Genomic DNA, 6820 nt, shown 5'->3' with positions numbered 1-6820 from the left:
GTCTTTGTGTGTACCTTTTTTCTGTCTCTGTCACCGCCAAATCTCCCTACTTTGTGAACCGAGAACTCCCCTGTTGAGGCCGGTCCTCGACACTGGACCAATAAACAACATTCTTATCAATGGAGAAAAGATTGAAGTTTTCAAAGTCTTCATGTTTCTTGGATCAACCATCAACACTCATGGAAGCAACAGTCAAGAAATCAAACGACGTATTACATTAGGCAAATCTGCTGCACAAGACCTTTTTAAAGTATTGAAGAGCAAAGATGTCAGCTTGAGGACTAAAGTATGCCTGACCAAAGCCAGGATATTTTCAATTACCTCATATACATGCGAAAGTTGGGCACTGAATAAGGAAGATTATAGAAGAATTGATGCCTTTGAATTATGGTGTTGAAGGAGAATGTTGAAAGTATCATGGGCTGCCAAAAGAACAAACAGATCTGTTTTGGAAGAAGTACAGTCAGAGTGTTCCTTGGAGGCCAGGATGGCCAGATTTAATTTCTCATAATTCGGACATATTGTCAAGAGGTACCCATCACTGCAGAAAGATATCATGTTTGGTAAAATGGAGGGTTATAGAAAAAGAGGAAGACCCCCAGTGAGATGAATTGACAAAGTGGCAGCATAGATGGGCTTAAGCGTGGCAACAATTGTGAGGTTAGTCCAGGAAAAGGCACTGTTTCATTCTGTTGTGCATAGGGTTGTTATTAGTCAGTATTGACTTGATGGCACCTAACAACAACAACAATTCCATGTTCACATTATTAGTGGATATTTGCAGTTTTTTCTTTTCATTTTAAGTCAAGTCACATCAACAAATGAAAGTCCCATATGTTTTGTTCCATTATCATCATTAATGTCATCTCTACCTTGAGGAGCATCTCTTCATCAGTTGTATTTTGAGTGCATTTCAACTGAGTGATTCTTCTTTGGTAACTGTACCAGACAATGTTCTTATGTTATTCATAAGTTTTTCAGTAGCGGGTGATTCAGGAGTGGTCTGCCTCTCCTTCTTCCTAGTCTGTCTTAGTCTGAAAGCTCTGTTAAAACGTGCTTACCATGGGTAAATCTGCTGTTAAAACTACCAAAGTGGCATAACTTCCGGCATCACAAGAACATATAGGCTACTACAGTACAACAAACCGACAGAGTTTAGTAGTCCAGTACTCATCCTATTTGAAGGTATAAACTTAAACCTAAGTGCCGTCGAGTCAGTTCCGACCCATTGAGACCCTGTACAGGGTTTCCGAGGGTGTATAGCTCCTTCAAATATTTCCCATTTTAAGAGACCTTATTTTTTAGCAGAATAGAAAAAAAAAAATAAGTTTGTGTATATTTAGTAGTGCATCATTTAAATGAACACTGAACTCTACAAAGAATAATATTTACATAAGATATCTATTGACCATCTCAAATCTTTGATTTATATGCCATTTTTTCAGATTTCCCAGGTTGGGATAGTGTCCTTGACTATATTACCCCAACTATCTATGTATACTTCTGTGTCTCTAGTACATAACATTGTGATTGTCTAATTACTTCTTGAATTTTTCCCAGTAGTTCTGAATGTGAGTAGGATCTGAATGTTAGTTATTGATATGAACTCCTTGTGTGGTGCTATAGGATCTGCACTGGACTGTGAACCACAAGTTCGGCGGTTCAAACTCACCAACTGTTACTCAGAAACCTCTTATAGCATCATTATGAGTAAGAACCTGCTCGAAGACACTTTAGTAAAAACATATCCATAAAATATACCAAGGTGCCTGTCCTATTGTAGACATTCAATGAATATTTGTAATGAAGGAAATAGTTGCTGATAATTGATTCAAAAGTATGTGTGTGTGTGAGATAGAAAGAGAGAGAGGGAAGAAATGGACAAAGAGATATACAGAGAGAGAGGGTTTTATAGAGATTCTAAATTTTTACAGGGAAATGCAGATTCTTGACATCTGTTAAGTACTGTGAGAACTCCTGCTGCTGTTGTAGGCTAACAAGTAGACTCTGAGTTATATTAGATCATGCTATGTTCTTTCAAATCGTGTCATGTCTTTTAGAAGTCAAGTTTTGGACAGTTGCTGTAATATAAAAGCAAATATCAAACTCAACCTGCTGCCATTGGTTCAATTCCAAATTATAGGTACCTTGGAGAGTAGAACTACCCGATAGGTTTCCAAAGACTGTAGACTTTCTAGAAAGGAGGCCTGTGGGTTTGATGCTGGTCTGTTAATAGCAATGCCATTGGTTTAAATCCACTAGCTACTTTGAGGTAGACAGATGAGGCTGATATTTGTTTCCATAAAGATTTATAGTCTCAGAAACTCTATGTAGGGTAACTATGAGTAGTAACCACCTAGATAGCATTAGATTTGGCTTGGATAGTCTTTATGGAAGCAGAATGTTACATCTTTCTTCCTTGGAACTGCTGAGTCCCTAATGACTGTTGTTGTTATTGTGAAGTGCCATTGAGTAGGTTCTGACCCATAGCGACCCTGTATAGGGTTTCTGAGGAGCAGCTGGTGAGTTTGAACTGCCGCCCTAATGACTACATCACCAGAACTCCTTCATAAAAGAAATACCACATGAAACTTTGTAGTGTCCACAGGATAGCTCGATGTCATAGAGGGCAGTACACAAGGACGGGGATTGGAAAAGATGAACAAGGAAGATGGGCGAAGACTGTTGTTGTTGTTGTCAGGTGCCATCCAGTCAGAACTGACTCATAGCGACCCCATGTACAGAACGAAACAATGTCCGATCCTGGGCCAACCTCACTACCACTGTCACACTTGACACCATCAATGATGCCACCTGGCCAATCCATCTCGTTAGGGGTCTTCCTCTTTTTCTCTGACCCTCCACCTTACCCAGCATGACATCCTTCTCCAGCAACTGTTTTCTCCGGACAATATGTCCAAAGTATGAGAGACGAAGCTTAGCCATCTTGGCCTCCAAGGAGCACTCTGGCAGCACTTCTTCCAAAACAGATCTATTGGTTCTTTTGGCAGTCCATGGCACTTTCAGTATTCTCCTCCAACACCACAACTCAAAGGCATCAATTCTTCTACGATCTTCCTTATTCACTGTCCAGCTTTCACATCCATATGAGGCTATTGAAAACACAATGGCCTGAGATAAGAAGGATTTGTAAATCAAGAAGGTTAGTACCATTGCCCAAAAGCAAAAATGAAAAACTGGAAATGAGGCCTAATGTAAGAATGTTCTATTTTTTGAAGGTGAGGTGCTGCCAGTATTGCAGTTTGTTCATGAACACTGGTCTACAATTGAAGGTCAAGCCAGATAATTAAACAGAAACTTTCCATTCAAGCCTAGGTTAGCAATTTAATTATATTATAGTTTAATAGAGTTATTACTACATGAGACTTGATTTTATTTCCTCATAGACCATAAAGTCTTCCCAATTAAATGCATTTTCATTACTCATGGATCAAATATTATAGAACCTAGGAATATGACAGGCAAATACAAAATGATTTTAGAATGATTTTTAGAAATATTAACTAATACTTGTTTCTTTCAAGTTTTTAAAATTCTACTGCAAAATTCTAAAACAATGACCGTCAGTATTGCTTCACTGAATTTTGCTTGCAATGGATTTGAGTTTCTGAAAGCTTCCTATTGGTCAAAATAAATAAATTGATGTAAAAGTATTCTATGATGGCTTTTTGTACCAGTAAAATTTAGCTTTTTTTTTTAAACTTTTACAAAGCTAAATAACAATTTAATTTAAAATAGATTTTTCCCCCCTCATCTTACATTTACAAAAGATCATAACACAAAAAACTTTGGAAAAGAGCATAATTCTGAATTTGAGATTTAGATTTTAATAAAGATGTTTTTATTTGTTGTTAAGTACTTTTGAGTTGAATCTTACTCATAGTGACTCTGGATTGGGTTTCCAAGGAGCAGCTGGTGGGTTTGAACCATAGACCTTGCCGTTTAGCAGTCCAATAGTTATCCTGCAGTGTCACAAGAAACTCCAATAAAGATTTTGTTGTTGTTAAGTATTGTTGAGTCAGTTTGGAACCAAAGTGACCAAGGAGCAGCTGGTGGGTTTGAACCACCAACCTTGTGATTCACAGTCCAGTGTTGATCCTACAGTGCCACACCAGAAGTTATTTATTTTTTAGAAAAGCTTTTAGTTGTTTTTGTTGTTAAGTGCTGTGGAGTTAGTTCCAACTCATTGTTGTTGTTATGTGCCGGGGAGTCGGTTCCGACTCATAGTGACCCTGTACAGGGTTTCCGAGGCTATAAATCTTTATGGGAGCAGAAAGCATTATCTTTCTCCGACGGAACAGCTGGTAGTTTTGAACTGCTGACCCTGAGGATAGCAGCCTAATTCGTAACCACTACGCTACAGTTCCGACTCATAGCAACCTTGTAAAGCGTTTCCAATGAGCTGCTGGTGAGTTTGAACTGTTGACCTTGCAGTTACCAGTCTAGTTAGCTTATCCCGCTATCCCTCCAAAAACAACAACTTGCGTAGTCTTACATATTTTGCTATTTTGTGACATACGTAGGGAATGTTTCCAGTGTTGGCATATTAATCTTGTGATTTCCTCTATTTGAAAAGAAAAAGAATATGCATGACCTGGCAGTCAATCTGAAGACAGTATTTTCCCTTGATGAATATCTCATCTTTTTCCTTCAGCACTGCAAAGTACTTTTGTCCTTTATTTGCCACTAATGCTTATGATAAAAAATTAAATTACTGTTCATCCTTTCAATATGCTTCCCTCAGAGGATCTCGGCAGAAGAACAAACATTTAAAAGAGGATGCAGAAGGTTTAGTTTTATACACAGCCCTGCTATATTATTCATTGCAATGAATTTTTAATGTTAGAGAAAGAAAAGTAAAATATATGTTAATTTCTAGGATGAGACAGGCAGCGATCAAGGGAATGATAAATTCTCAGAAGCTGGAGACGCTGTGTGTAATAATGAAATAGGAAGTCTTCTCTTTGCTGGATTCTGGGCTTTGTTTTTCTTTTCTTTTCCTGTATGTGGGTGGGAAACATGCAAAGTTCTTTTCTGAATGAAAACCTTGATTATTATCAACTGGCTAGAATGTCTCATACGCTCCATATTCTCAGTTGAAAAAGAGATCACCAGAAGAGAACAATTTAAAACAACAAAAACAAAACAAACACGTTTGCTCGGACTCAACATTGTTGTTGTTGTTATGTGCCATTGAGTTGGTTCCGACCCACAGTGGCCCTGTATAGGGGTCCCGAGGAACAGCTGGTGAGTTTGAACCACCAACCTTGCAGTTCAAACTGACATTGTGTTTATCTAGGACCCCTCTGAATCAACAGAACTGCTGGGAATTTTCTAAACCCAGTGTCATCAGTTTCCAAGAACTCATGGTTCTACTTCATTTTACATTCCTTCAAGAAATCTGTACTCCTTCATAAACAAGCCATTTTCTCCTTAAATAGGTAAAAAGAAGTATGTGAGCATTCTTTTTACTTTTAAAACCTGATACTACTAGTTTACAAGGGTAGGGAATGAACAACACTGCTTTACTTTGTTTATGAATTGTCAAGGCTAATGGTTTTCTTTGTATTGTTATCTTTTGGAATTCAACAATTTATATTCAATTCAAAAGAACTACTTCTTATAGTAAAGATTCAATTTACAAACTTCCCACAAAGAAAGAGGGCAGGTTAAACTTTATGGACTTTTGTTCTCCAAACACTCACAAACCTTCTCAACTCCAGCGAAATGGAGTAGCAGCGTTTTTAAATGTAAATAAGAGGCAGTGAAAGCATTTGAGCTGTGAGAGGTTTTTTTTTCACTTTCAGCTCTCCAATGCCATACTCAATCTGTTGTCATCAGAATCAGAAAACACATATCTTGTGCTTGGAGAGAATAAATTTGGGGAGCTGGGGAATGCCATGTGGAATATTTTCCTTGACTATTTGCCAAATATCAAGTAGTAATAGAACAGTTTTTAACTTTTATTGATTGATTGATTGATTGATTTTCCAAAAAATGCCAGAGTATTAAGGCTCTATAAGGTAAGCATTCCACTGCTAACCACAAGGTTGGCAGTTAAAACCTACCAGCTGCTCCTCAAAAATCAACTCGAAGGCACTTAACAACAATAACAACTATAGAATATCGTGATTAAAAATTATGTAAAAAAGGCGTGTTTCATAAAAATACCTGTACTGAGTATATTCTAGAAATGCTGCTGGTAATTCCATTCTTCTTTTTTTAAATGGTCATTATGTTTTTCATTTATTTTAAATGAGTGCTGGCATGGTGCCATAGGATAAGAATTCAATCTCAAGGTTGGTTTGAACTACAAAGCTGGCAGTTCAAACTCACCAGCTGTCCCTCGGAAACCCTATGCAGGGTCACTATGAATTGGAACGGACTCAACAGCACTTAACAACAATAACATACACTTAAGAAAACACGTATGGGATGAGGGTTGTTGTTTGCTATTGAGTTGATTCTGATTGGTGGTGATGTCCACAGTAGAATTAGATTTTAACGTTTGTGACCTTTCAGAGGCAGGTCACCAGGCCTAGTATATGAGGCACTTGTAGAATTCAGAAGACCAACATTTTGACTAACAACCTAAAGCTTAATGATTTGGCCACCCAGGGACTACTAGAGATGAAGGTGTCTCCTTTGAAGTATTTAATCTTATAAGCTATAAATAAAAACTAATATCCTTTATTATATACTCCTTAAGGAGCTCTGGTAGCGTAGTGGTTACGAATCGGGCTGCGAACCTTAAGGTCAGCGGTTCGAAACTACCAGCCGCTCCGCGGGAGAAAGATGA

This window comes from Chrysochloris asiatica, unplaced genomic scaffold, assembly GCF_000296735.1.
Source record: "Chrysochloris asiatica unplaced genomic scaffold, ChrAsi1.0 scaffold00015, whole genome shotgun sequence".
Lineage (NCBI taxonomy): Eukaryota > Metazoa > Chordata > Mammalia > Afrosoricida > Chrysochloridae > Chrysochloris > Chrysochloris asiatica.
This window is presented reverse-complemented; position numbering follows the sequence as displayed.